Genomic DNA, 12,306 nt, shown 5'->3' with positions numbered 1-12,306 from the left:
AATAGTGGGAGTTCCGAGGCCTCCCTTGTTCCACAATTGGCTTAGGAGGGGTTACGTGGAGAACTCTAGCAATAGGGGAAGTGTGTCGGGCAGCTTTGGGAAAGATTTCCTTGTCTTTACATATGGCTGTGAGGAAAGACTATTCACTCTGCTGCCTTTAGGGCTTTGTGACAGGATGCCTGGCTCACCAGCAGCCATTTTGCACCATGAGGGGATGAGCCTAAAGATGGCAAAGCACAAAAATGGAAAGAGCTTAGGTCCTGGTTGACACTAAGTGGGCTGCTGAATCAACCAACCCTGACACCATCTCTGTCTTCCAGTGCTGTGACATAATACACACTTCTTCCTTGGAGAAGCCATTTTGAATCAGGACTTCTGTTATCTATGGCCTCTTGATTCACTTGGAAAAGTCCTGGAGCCAAGAAATCTCTTTCCCTTTGTGTTACCCAATGCTTCTCGCACTTCTCTGAGCAGAAAAAAAAAAAAAAAAAAAAACTTTAAAAGAACATTTTAAGTCAAACCTTTTGATTTTCCTCTTTAGAAAATTAGCAAATGTAGCAAAAGCTGAGCTACTTGGCCTTGGTGGGTTCAAATATGGTTCCCTTACTGACCAGCAGTATGACCTTGGACAAGCCCCTCTCCCCCAGGAAAGCTCCTGGGCAGGGACTGATAATTATCTTCTCAGTATCCACCCTCCCCTTCTTCTTTAGCCACAACACCTCAATTTTTATCTGGGCATCATTTCCTAGCCTCACTTGTGTTTAGGTTCAGCTGTGTAGCTAAAGCTGGCCAGTGAGATGAAGGTGGAAGTGTTTCATGGAACTTCCAGGAAGGCTCCTTAAAGGAGAATGATTCAGTTGAAGGATGATCTCTTTCCTTCCTCCAGCTGCCTAGAATGCAGATGCGATGGCTGGAGCTCCAGGAGCCATCTTGGATGATGAGGTAACTTTGAGGATGAAAGTTACACAGTAAGATACGGAGGAGTCCAGGGCCTGATGCGTAATAAGTGCTGAATAAATGGGAGCTGTAATTTTATCATTAATATCTACAGGACCCAGGTTTTCCCTCCAGTGTATTCTGCAGAGCACAAGATGTTGTGTTCAAAAAAACTGATATTTTGATACAATTGGGATATGTCTCCTACAGACACAGAATGTACATTTGATTATTAAAGGCCTTAGTAAGTCCTGTACTTTCTTTTTGTTTAACCCTGCGTGTCCCAGATTGATTTGGGCACTAAACCACACCCTCCTATTATCTTTTATTTTAATTTTACCTACTCCCATTTCCCTGAACAAACTCCAGGAAACCCTGATCTGGCCCAGAGGTTCTTGAACTTTACTGTGCACACCAATCACCTGAGGAGATTTTTAAAGGACAGGTTGTGACTCAGATGGTTTCTGGTGGGCCTGAGATTCTGCATTTCAACAACCTAATGCTGATGGTCCAGGCATCGCACTTTGAGAAGCAAAGAGTAATGTCTCATACAGCATGTCTTCATCTTACTCACTTCTCAGGCAGCCCAGGTGTCATGGGGATGAGATGGCCTTCAGCCTGGCAAGGTCAGGTTCAAATCTCACTTTACTCTTAGAGCCGTGGGCTTTTTGTCCATGTCACTTTGCCTTTCTGAACCTCCATCCTGATGTATAAAATAACCCATTTCTCAGAGAGTGGCTGAGAAGGTCAAAGGAGGGAAAGAATGAACCAAGTAACAAGAATATCAACTAAACTCTCCCTTAGGTACAGATGAGGAAACAGGTTCAGAGAGGTTAAGCAACTTACCAAGGACACACAGCCAGGAAGTAGCAGATCTGACTCCAGATAAACTGCTTTGATTTCCTCATCAGAAGGTTGTGGTGCGGTCTGGGGAATAAGACCAGCATTTTAGGGAATTCCAGGTGGGAATTGGTGTCAATGGTTATTTTTCTGCTTTCAGCCCCCAGAGGGTCTTGGGCTCAGCAAGGCAGGGTCCCAGGCTGTCCGGTTGTCTAAGGATTGATCTCAGCCAGGAGGCTAAGGTGTTGCCACCCACTCTGGGTCACCGGGATCAACCTGTCAACCGCTGTGGAGTAGGAACAAGGCGTGAAACGCTCCCTGCCTCTTGGCCTGGGCCGCTGGTGAAATCATCTTCGAATCCTGGGATGAACAAATGAGGTCATTCGGGCAGGCCCTGTGGCTGCCTGATCTGCCCTACAGCCCCCGCTCGGGCCAGAGCATCCGTTCTGACAGCTGTGAGGTTCGGGTTCGCTGGAATCAGTCCCCATTGATGAGGCACTTTGGGGCTTTGTTCAAACCCCCCTTTCCTCTCTCATCCCAGACCTGGGATGGGAAATAGTGGTGCCGTGAGGGTAGAACGACCACCTCTATCCTGATTTGCTCAAGACTGTCCCTGGTGTAGCACCAAGAGTCCTGCGTCCCAGGAACCTCTCAGTTCGGAGCAAGGGGGGGGCAATTGGTGACACCCCCCCCCACGGCGGGGACTGGGGGCTTTCTGTTCTGTTCCCGTGCGGGCAAGGCCTGTCCGCCTGCCCTGTTCCCTTGCAACTTGCTGCTGTTTCTGCGATGGCAGAGCAGGGAAATGTGTATCTGTGCAAGTACCCCCCTCAGTCTTATCTCCTTAGAATGGGGATAAGGGTGCTACTCTCCTGGAGGAGATGCCAAGAGACTTAAAGGAGGTAAAGATCACAAGGGACTCAGCAAAGACTGTAAGCGCCCATACAAGGCAGTGCTTTTATAAAAAAAAAAATAACACAAGGGGGACTTGCTGACAAGGCAAAGGGGATCCTGGGGAAATCTCTGCAAGCGGAGGAGGTCACAGCAGGAGTGGGATGTGGGTCTTGTGTCCACGGTGTGCCAGGCCCATGGGGGGCATGCAGTCGGTTCATCTTGAGAACTACACAGTTGGGAGTATTATTGCCCCATTTTATAGATGAGGAAACTGAGGCTAAGAGAGCAGTTGGCAAGGGTGGCTCCCTCTCCCCCCTCTCAGCCTCAGCTCTCCTTTCCTGATGTTCTGGGAAAGGAAGAGACTGGCTCGTCCGTCCCCTGGCCCAGTGCCATCCAGTGCCCCAGAGACCTCCATGCTGGAGGGGCAGGACCATCTTGACTTTGCCTGGGGTGGTCCCACAGCTCTTTCGAGGACCCCAGGCCTGGGATGCCCTCCCAGACTCTGCTGCCTACACCTATGACTCAACTTTGTGGGGCAGGAGCCTCAGTTTCTCCCTCCGTAAAATGGGGATAATGGAGCCCTGAAGGCTGTTGAAGGGAACTTTTGTTGACTCACAGAGAGCCAGTGCTGAACTGCCCGGGCCTGGGCACCTTGGGGCTCATACGAGGGGCCAGTATGAGAATTCTGATCAGGGGACGCCATCTCCTCCCCGCAGAGGGTCGGGGTGTCTCTGTCATGCTCCCCAATGGCCAGCATGCCTCCCATATTCTGGTTTTAACGCCTCGCTTACTTGCCGGCCTCGCCCATGGGTCTGTGACGTCAGCAGAGCAGAGCCCTTCCAACCTCCCGCCGGCCAGGTCCCAGGACCAGCCCCTCCGAGCCTCGGCAGGCAAGCTGAATCCAGACACTGTCTCCTGGGGCCCCGTCCCCACCCTGCACTTTGGAGGGACAAAGCCACACGCCCACTTGCCACCCTGAACGGCCCCCCAGACCAGCCTTTTTTTTTTTTTATTTTTCGCTGCGGTGGGTCTTCATTGCTGCACGTGGGCTTCTCTTTAGTTGCGGCGAGCAGGGGCTACTCTTCGTTGTGGTGAGGGGGCTTCTCATTGCAGTGGCTTCGCTTGTTGCGGAGCATCGGCTCTAGGCGCATGGGCTTCAGTAGTTGCGGCACGCGATCTCAGTAGTTGTGGCTCACGGGCTCTAGAGCGCAGGCTCAGTGGTTGTGGCTCACGGGCTTGGTTGCTCCACGGCATGTGGGATCTTCCCGGACCAGGGCTCGAACCTGTGTCCCCTGCATTGGCAGGCGGATTCTCAACCACTGCGCCACCAAGGAAGCCCTAGACCAGCCATTCCTGAAGTGTGGCCTAAGGACCCCTGGGGGTCTGAGACCCTTTGGGGGGATCCACAAGGCCCTCCTTTTCCAGCCCCCTGTCAGTGAGCTGGCTTTGCTTCACTGCCTTCCACCAAGAAGACAAATCACAACAGGCTGGATGTGGAGCAGATCTGAAGATCCAGATCCCGGACATTAAAGAGATTTGCGCAAACAGAAAACAAGGCCACTCTTGCCACATGTTTTTTGGCTTGAGACAAATCATTTTTAGGACAAATCATTATTTGTCATAAAAATATATTATTGACATTAACATGTAATAAGTGTATTATCTTTCTTTTTAAGTGAATTAATAAATGCATGTTTTAAAATTTTACCAATCTCTAATATGAGAAATACTGAATAATAGAACTCATATAAACGAAAGCTCTTTGCTTGGGGTCCTTGATAATTTTTAAGTGTCATGGGTCTGGAGACCAAAAAGTTTGAGAACCGCTCCTTTAAACAATGGTCTCCCTTTGCTCCTTAAATTAAAATGGCTAACGGTTACCTAGCACTTTCTATGTGCCGAGCATCTGCCTAGACATTTTGCATAGATATTTTTATATAGATGTGCACATAGGTATTAACTTAGTAACACAACAGTCCCCTGAGGTGAGTTCTAGATGCTCCATTTTACAGATGGGGAAACTTGGGCTCAGAGAGGGGAAGTCCTCTGCCCGAGGTGAGGGGTGGAAGGGACTTGAACCCAGGAGGCTGGAGACTTAACCACTAAGGAGCCTTGCCTCTGGGGAAGCCACACCCCCCCAACCCCCTCCCACCACCAGGACCACCCCAGCTAGTCCGGAAGAGGCTGAGAATCAGGATCAAACCACCTGGAATCCTCGAAGTCGGGCCCCCGCTCAGGAAGTCCCCCAGGGTTCACTAGCTGGATTTCCCAGAGTCTAAAGCAGAATAGGGCTCCACCTGGGGTAACCCCAACCCGGGCCTGCCCAGATTACCTGTTTCAAAAGAGCCTGGCCACCCCTCAGTCTCTCCCTCCAGCTCCCAGCCTCAGGGGCTTTGCACCCGCTGTTCCTTCCTGCAGGCGTGCCTTTCCTCCACCATGGGGGCCCTTCAGCTCATTCAGGCCTAATGGGTCTGCCTTAGCAGCAGCCCCTCCCACTCCCATCCCTCTCCAGCCCCTTTCTCTGCTATATATTTCCTTAGTAACACTTATCACCATGTGACATTATATTACATATGCCCTGGTTTAGGATTTAACGTCTGTCTTCCCTGTGAGAATCAAAGCGCCGTATAAAGAACCAGGCACAGCGACAGGTCCCACTGCTATTGAACGAGTGAATGAATGAGCAGAGGATTGGAACAGAAAAGTGCCAGGCTTAAGGGGCAGCTACCTCCTCTCCCCGCTCCCTGCCCGCCCCCCACCACCCCGCAACCTGGGCTGATCGTGGCTACATTGATGGCAAAGGCTTGCCAGATTTTTCGATTTTTCTAAAGAAGCTGAACATCCAGATTTTTATGTAGCATCTCCTGTTTTTTTAATTCACTAGCAACTTATTCAAATTACCAAAATGCAGAAACGGCTTGGTGAGCCAGACCTTATGTAGCTAAACGCAGTCAAGTTTGGCAAAGTGGGCTCCCCTTCCGTTGTAAGGGGAAGTGACATTTGAGCGGGGGGGTGGGGGGGGGAGGCTTAATAGGGGAAACTTAGGCACAGGCCAAGCAGGGGGGCTGGAGAAGAGGAACCCGGGCCGAGTCGGGTGGGGTGGGGGCACTATGAGCTGTCCCCTCCCCGTAGACAGGCTCATACCCCTCACCCCTCTCTTCGGAAGTACTCCCACTGACCCACCCCTGGTCCCAGCTGGCTGAGAGCCACGCACTTGAAGCATATGCGTGGAGTGTTTTGAGAAGGAACACACAATACACAGCAAATAAGGCTGCTTCTCCGTCTGGCCCGGACACGTCCCTGCACTCCGCCAGATGGTCCCCCATCCGCCTCCCCAGCTGAGGCCAGGGCTTTGTGAGGCTCGGGTAGAGCCTCCTCTCCATCCCCCAAGAGGTGGCTGGGAACCTCTCTCCCCAGGGGCAGCTGGGAGGATTTTTCTTGGCCCACGGACAGGAAGGCTGATTCAGCTGGGAACCTTCTGGATTTATAACCCCACCGCTTCATCCCCTGGTGACCCAGAGCCCCAGTGTGCTGGCGTTTATTGCTAATTGTTTTCAGACAGATGGCATGGCCCAGAGTCTAATTCCCCAGTCTAGGGGGCGGGGATGCGGGGGGAGGAGGCCATGCCCTTGACCGCTGCTTGCATTCTTGAAGAAAATGTTCTGGGTTGGGGGGGTAGGCAGTGACAATGGTGAGGGCTTACGGAAAGGAAGCATGTCAGGGCTTTGGGAAGGGAATAGCGGAGGAGGAGGAGGAGGAGGAGGAGGGTTTTTTTGTTTGTTTGTTTTAATATTAATTAATTAATTTATTTATTTTGGCTTTGCCGGGTCTTCTTAGTTACGACACACGGGATCTTTCAGTTGCAGCATGCAGACTTCTTAGTTGTGGCACCCATGCAGGATCTGGTTCCCGGACCAGGGATCGAACCTTGGCCCCCTGCGTAGGGAGTGCAGAGTCTTACCCACTGGACCACCAGGGAAGTTCCGAGGAGGAAGTTTTGAAAGGAGCGAGTCAACCCTAGGGTTCAAAAGGCTGATAAAGCTGGGTGAAGAATGCCCCCTTCTCCAGGAAGTCCTCCTGGATTGAAGTCTGTGTGGTAAGGAGAATCTCTCCTTTAGGGTTGGATTTAGGGATGAAAGGAAGTAGGGGATTTGTTGGGAGGGTGGAAGACCCGCCCACAACCTAATAAGCAGCCCTCACTTTTTAATATGATTGCAATATAATTCAAGGGCTTACAGAGTCATCATCATTTCACTGGATCCCATGAGTGCCAGGCATGAATGAAGATGCCAAATTACAAGTGAGAAAAAGAAGGTGGCCTCTGAAAGTGTAAGTGACTAGGTCACTGAGGTCACACAGTCAGTCCACAAAGATTCACTGAGCACCCACTGTGCCGGGGACACAACAGACAGCAGAGGGCAAGACCAACAACCTCCCTGCGCTCACAGTTTCCAGGTTTGTGAGAAGAGGCAGACATTCATTCACAAAAAAGTGAGTTCAGAAATAATAAGGACTGGAAAGAGATAAAATAGGGAGATGAGGAGTCATAGACCTTAGGGGAAGGTCAGGGAGGGCTTCTTGGAGGAGGCAACCTTTGAGCTGAGCCTTGAAGATGGAGTAGGACCCAGACGTGCCTAATCTCAGGAGGGAAGCATTTCAGGCAGAAGGAACAGTGAGTGCAAAGACCCTGAGGTACAAATGAGCTTGTTGTGTCCAAGAAACCAAATAAATAGCCAGTGTGACTACAGCAGGGTAAGAGTCATGGGAGGTGAAGTGTGGGATGTGGTGGGTCTTACATAAGACCTGCGGCTCTAAAGCCTGTTGGCCAACATCACTGGCCACCAAACACATCCACAACTGAGTGAAACTGGTGAGCCAGAGATTATAACTCTATGTTCCAGCTAATGAAACCAGGGCCCCCCTCTGAGAGGGCAAGTCCCAAGTCAGTCACCAGCTGATGTGCAAGAGAATTGAGATTTGAGTGGGTGTCCTGACTCCCTCAGCAAGTCTCAAGGCAGAGAAAATAAGCCTGGCTTCCATGGGAGGCTCTGCAGAATTTCTGAAATGCGTGCCAATTTTCTGTGTGTGACAGTTAGATTGAACAATGGTTGGAAATCTCTTGAGCCAGTGGCTGACAAACAAGAGAAAATCCAACACTCCCTGGTGTAAACAGAGAAGAGAATTTATTGGGTCATGTAACTGGAAAGTTTCAGGGGAATGTGGCTTCAGGAATGGCCAGATCCAGGGACTCAAAGGTTCCAGGAGTCACTCTCTCTTCATCTCTCAGTCCTGTTTGCCTTTGCAGGCTCTCCCCAAAAGATGACAGAAGCGCCCCCGGAGCACCTAGGATGCTCAACAGCTCAGCAAACTCCACATAGACAAAGCTTCTCTGCTGCAGTAATTTCAGCAAACATTGCAGGGCTGACTCTCATTGCTTCATTTCAGGTCAGATGGCCATCCCTGAGCCAATCACTGTGGTCAAGGGGATGCACTTTGCGGATTGGCCATCCCTAGAACTTGGGATGTGGAACCCCTCCTTCTTCTCACGGGCTGCAATTGGGAGAGAGATGGTCCCAAAGGAAAATGGAGATGCAAAAGCCAGAAACAGGAGGAAAGGACGCTGGGGAGGCCAAAGCAAGCATGCCCACTGCAGAGTTGGAGGGCGGCTCCTTCTGCATGCCTCCTACGGCCATGTCAATGTCAAGAGACTCTGCAAGGCACAAAGACAATGGCACTGGCAGCCCACGCAGCCCCTGCCATGTGGCGGCCCCTCCCCACCAGAAGGCTGGCAGAAGGGGTGGGTTGTAGAAGCATCCCGGGGTGGCTGTTCACAGGCCTCTTTCGATCACTGACATCTGGCCTTGCAGTGGGACCTCCTCTCTTTATTCATTCAATAAATATTCACTCTTCATCTACTTGGTGCCAGGCACTGCACTCAGCCCCAGATATATAACCATGAATGAAACAGAAGAAAAAAATCCTTCTTTCTGTTCCCCAAACATACCAAGAGAGGGCCTGCCTCAGGGCCTTTGCACATGCTGTTCTATCTCCCTTGCCACGTACTTCTCACTTCACTTGGTCTCACTCCTAATCACCCATCAGGTCCTAGTGAAGTATCTCTGCTCTGGGAAGCCTCCTCTGTGCCCCTGGGTGAAGTCAAGCCCCCGGTTAAGCTCCCCCCTCCATCTCTCCGTGGAAACTCTCTTGACACTCATGCCATGTGGAGGGAGAAGCAGAAAGGTGCAGTGGTTAGAGCACAGATTCTGGCACCACAGGCTGCCTGGGTGCAAATCTTGGCCTCTCACTGAAAAGCAGTGTGACCTCACCCAAGTCATTTAACCTCTCTTAGCTTCCTTTTTAAAATGAGGACAATGATAATCCCACCCATAGAGGATTAAATGAGATACTATACGTCGGTCGGGTGCGTGGAACAGGGCCTGATACATCGTATGCGATCAACAACTGCTGTTGTGGTCGTCATGTGGAATTACTTGGTCACTGGACGTCTTCCCTGCCAGGCTGCAGCTCCAGAGACGTCAGGGCAGGGCTTTGCCTTGGGCGTGGTTACCCCTGGTTTGCAGGTGTACCTGGTGTTGCACATAGGTCTGGACGGGAAGGGAAAACTCAATCATCATGTGCAAACTGGACGGACGTTTTGCTCTCTGAGACCTGTGGACCCTCCGTGCTACACCCCAGGGGCTCCCCTCTCCCCTCCCAGGCCCCTTATTACCGGGACTCATCTGAGCCACACCCTGCCCCCACCCCATCCTCCTCTAACGCCCAAGTGCAATTAAGCCAAACTTTTGATTTAAGACATTTATAAAGGCACTAAGAATGCCCTCTAATATCAGCTTATATATTCTTAATCTGCCGTTAAAGTGATTTAAAATGGAGCTCGACAGACAGGCGTGATGAAAATTAAAAGTCTCCATCACCTCGCGTCTGGCTGCGGTGCCCCTACCAACAAGGACTCGGGGGCTGGGGGCTGGGCACCTCCACCCCGCTGTGTGCCAGGCTCTTTCTCCAGGGCTGGGGCTGCCAGGGGCAGGGGTCTGGGGAAGGAGCCACCTGGAGGGGCTGCGCACGCGGCCTAATGAACGGTGACATCTGGTCGTCTGTTTAATTAACGAGCCGCTCTCGCCGTGGCAGGACACAGGGACCATGTCCTCTGTGCTTGCAGAGGGGAAAAAAAAAAAGCTCAGGGAGAGAGGACTGCAAATTTACAGAATGATTTTTTTTCCTGCCTCCTTTTAGAAACCAGAGAATGGAACCCGGCTCCTATCTTTCCTTTTCTGCAAGACAATTTCCTGGGACTCATTTCCCGAGTATCCTGGTGGGTGGACCAGCTCCCAGCCCGTTCTTCTCCCTCCTCCCCGCCCGCGGCCCTCCTCCCACCCAGCCCCTTCCCAGGAAAGTCTGAAATAAATGAAGGCCACAAGCACATGGGCCTGCAGCTTCCTCCAGGCCCGGCCTGAAAAGCCATGAATCAGCAGTGAATTAAATCTCCCCATCGTCAGTTCACTCTTCCATAAATGCCTCTCGGCTCCCCTCCACCCACTGACAATGTGCTGCCACCTAAGGAGATAGCAACCCTGGGCAGGGGGAGGGATTTGGAGATCTCACGGTCCAGGACGGGACCACCAGGTGGTGGCCTTGGAGAGCGCAGCCCTGTCTACAGGAATGTTTGGTGGTGAGTGTAGGGGGTCCACAGGGATGGATCTGCCCTCCTATCTCCCCATGAGATCTGCCCCCAAGACGGACAGTTCTGACCATGCCCAGGAAGGTGCTCAGAGACGTTTCTCCCTTCAACACCATGGAAATTTGGGTCTGGAGTTCAGGTGGGAGAGAATGGTTTTGGACGTGCCTAGGTCCCTTTGAGACATCTGAGTGGCAATACTGAATACACAGGTGGATAGGCCACTCAGAAGAAAGCTCTGGGTTGGAGACAGAAATGTGGGACTCATTGACACGTGGGTGGGAGCCAGAGCAGTGGGGGGGGGGGGGGTGCGGGGGGACTATAGAATGGGGAGGGGACGGGGTTCTGACAGCCTTGGGGATCCCCCCAGAGGTGGCGAGGGAGCAGCGCGAGGGACAGACCCTGAGATGTGCTCCCGCAACGGATCCGGCATTTTCTGGTGTCCAAGCCCCTGTGTAATCCTCTCCCCTTGTATGTGGGCAGGTTCTCAGGCTTGCTTCTCCCAGTAGCATAATTCTTAAGATCTGCAGCCTGGAGGGCACTTAGTAGCCAACAGAAGAGATCTGGTTGGGCAGAAGCAGTTCAGATCCCAAGAGGAAGAAAGGAAAACGGATTGCGTGTAGTTTCTGAGCGGTGGAGAGGCGCGCGAGCCACACCCCAGGCCGAGGGACCGGCCCTTCCCGACTCAGCACCGGACACGTGTGGGAACCCCCAGGTGAGGCTTCCGCCTTCCCAGGCGGCCTCTGTCTCGTCTAGGGTGGTGGGCCTGGGGCTGGCGGGCAGCGAGCCGAGGAGGCCCCCGTGCCACACTCCACGGCTGAGCTGGGGATTCTGCCCTCGCAGCTGGGCTGACCTCCTGCAGGCGGGCCTCCGCCTAAACAAGGGCCCAGTGTGTTTCCCTAGGCGAGGATTTGGCTGGGGTTAGCCCAAGAGCCTGGTTCAGACAGGAGCCCTTTGAAGGCAGCATGAATTGGGCTCAATGTCTCCATCCAGCTGAGACTGGAGGTGGGGGGCAGGGGCCCAGCCAGAGCGGCTTCCAGAAGGCCTCTTGTCCAGCGATGAGAAGAGGCTTGGCGTCCATGCCCATCTCCGGTCCCGCGGCTGCATCCTCACACAACAACACAGCCACTGCAGCAGCAACTCCCACAGCCTCTGCCAGAGCGAGCCCCGAGCAGGACAAAGACGGTCCTGGACAAACATGTTTGATTTGTAATACTTATGCATTTATTTTAAGGTGTACTAGATAGAAGATAGCTGGCCCATCCCCTCAGCGCTTTCTCAGATTTTATTGCTTCGTGCAAGGTGACATCTATTGACACTTAAAAAGGGGCTTACTGGGAACTACCCGAATGTCCACCAGCAGTGAATAGGTAAGTGAATTGTGGTACATCCAAACAGTGGAAAGCTGCTCAGCAATGCAAAGTAATCCCATCCTGGTCTACACACCATGGGTCTATATGTGGAGGGCTGGGGATGGATGCCATTCTTTTCTTTTTTTCTTTCTGGCCGTGCCACACGGCTTGTGGGATCTTAGTTCCCCGACCGGGGATTGAACCCAGGACCTCGGCAGTGAAAGCGCCGAGTCCTAACCACTGGACCACCAGGGAAGTCCCTGGATGCCATTCTTAAAAGAGGAAGATGCTGAGCCTGGATGTCACGTGGCAAAGGGGCCAAAACACAGGCTGCTCTAACGCTCCACCCCTGTGCTGGCACCCAGTCTGTGTCTATATCAAGGCAATTGTCCCCAAGAATGTCCCCCATCACTCCTAACCCATCCACTGTCTGACTCTTATTCAGATGAACTCATTTCTCTCTCGGCTTCCCTTGGCCCTGCCTCTGGCCTCTTCAAACCACTCCCTCCCCCACCCCAGGGCACAAATTAATCTTCCTAAAGTGCTGCTCTGATTGCGGCTCCCCCCCTTGCTCAAGCACCTTCAGTGGCT

General features: G+C 52.3%; 1 non-coding gene across 1 annotated transcript; it reads right to left on the bottom strand.

Annotated features, from left to right (window-relative positions):
- Positions 1–11,897: 11,897 nt before the first annotated feature.
- TRNAE-UUC (transfer RNA glutamic acid (anticodon UUC)) lies at positions 11,898–11,970 on the bottom strand. Its single transcript has one exon. It is a non-coding gene; the product is annotated as a tRNA-Glu (tRNA).
- Between the last annotated feature and the right edge of the window lie 336 nt (positions 11,971–12,306).

This window comes from Balaenoptera ricei, chromosome 14, assembly GCF_028023285.1.
Source record: "Balaenoptera ricei isolate mBalRic1 chromosome 14, mBalRic1.hap2, whole genome shotgun sequence".
Classification (NCBI taxonomy): Eukaryota; Metazoa; Chordata; class Mammalia; order Artiodactyla; family Balaenopteridae; genus Balaenoptera; species Balaenoptera ricei.
The sequence above is the reverse complement of the archived record's forward strand: the minus strand, read 5'-3'. Positions and strand labels throughout refer to the sequence as shown.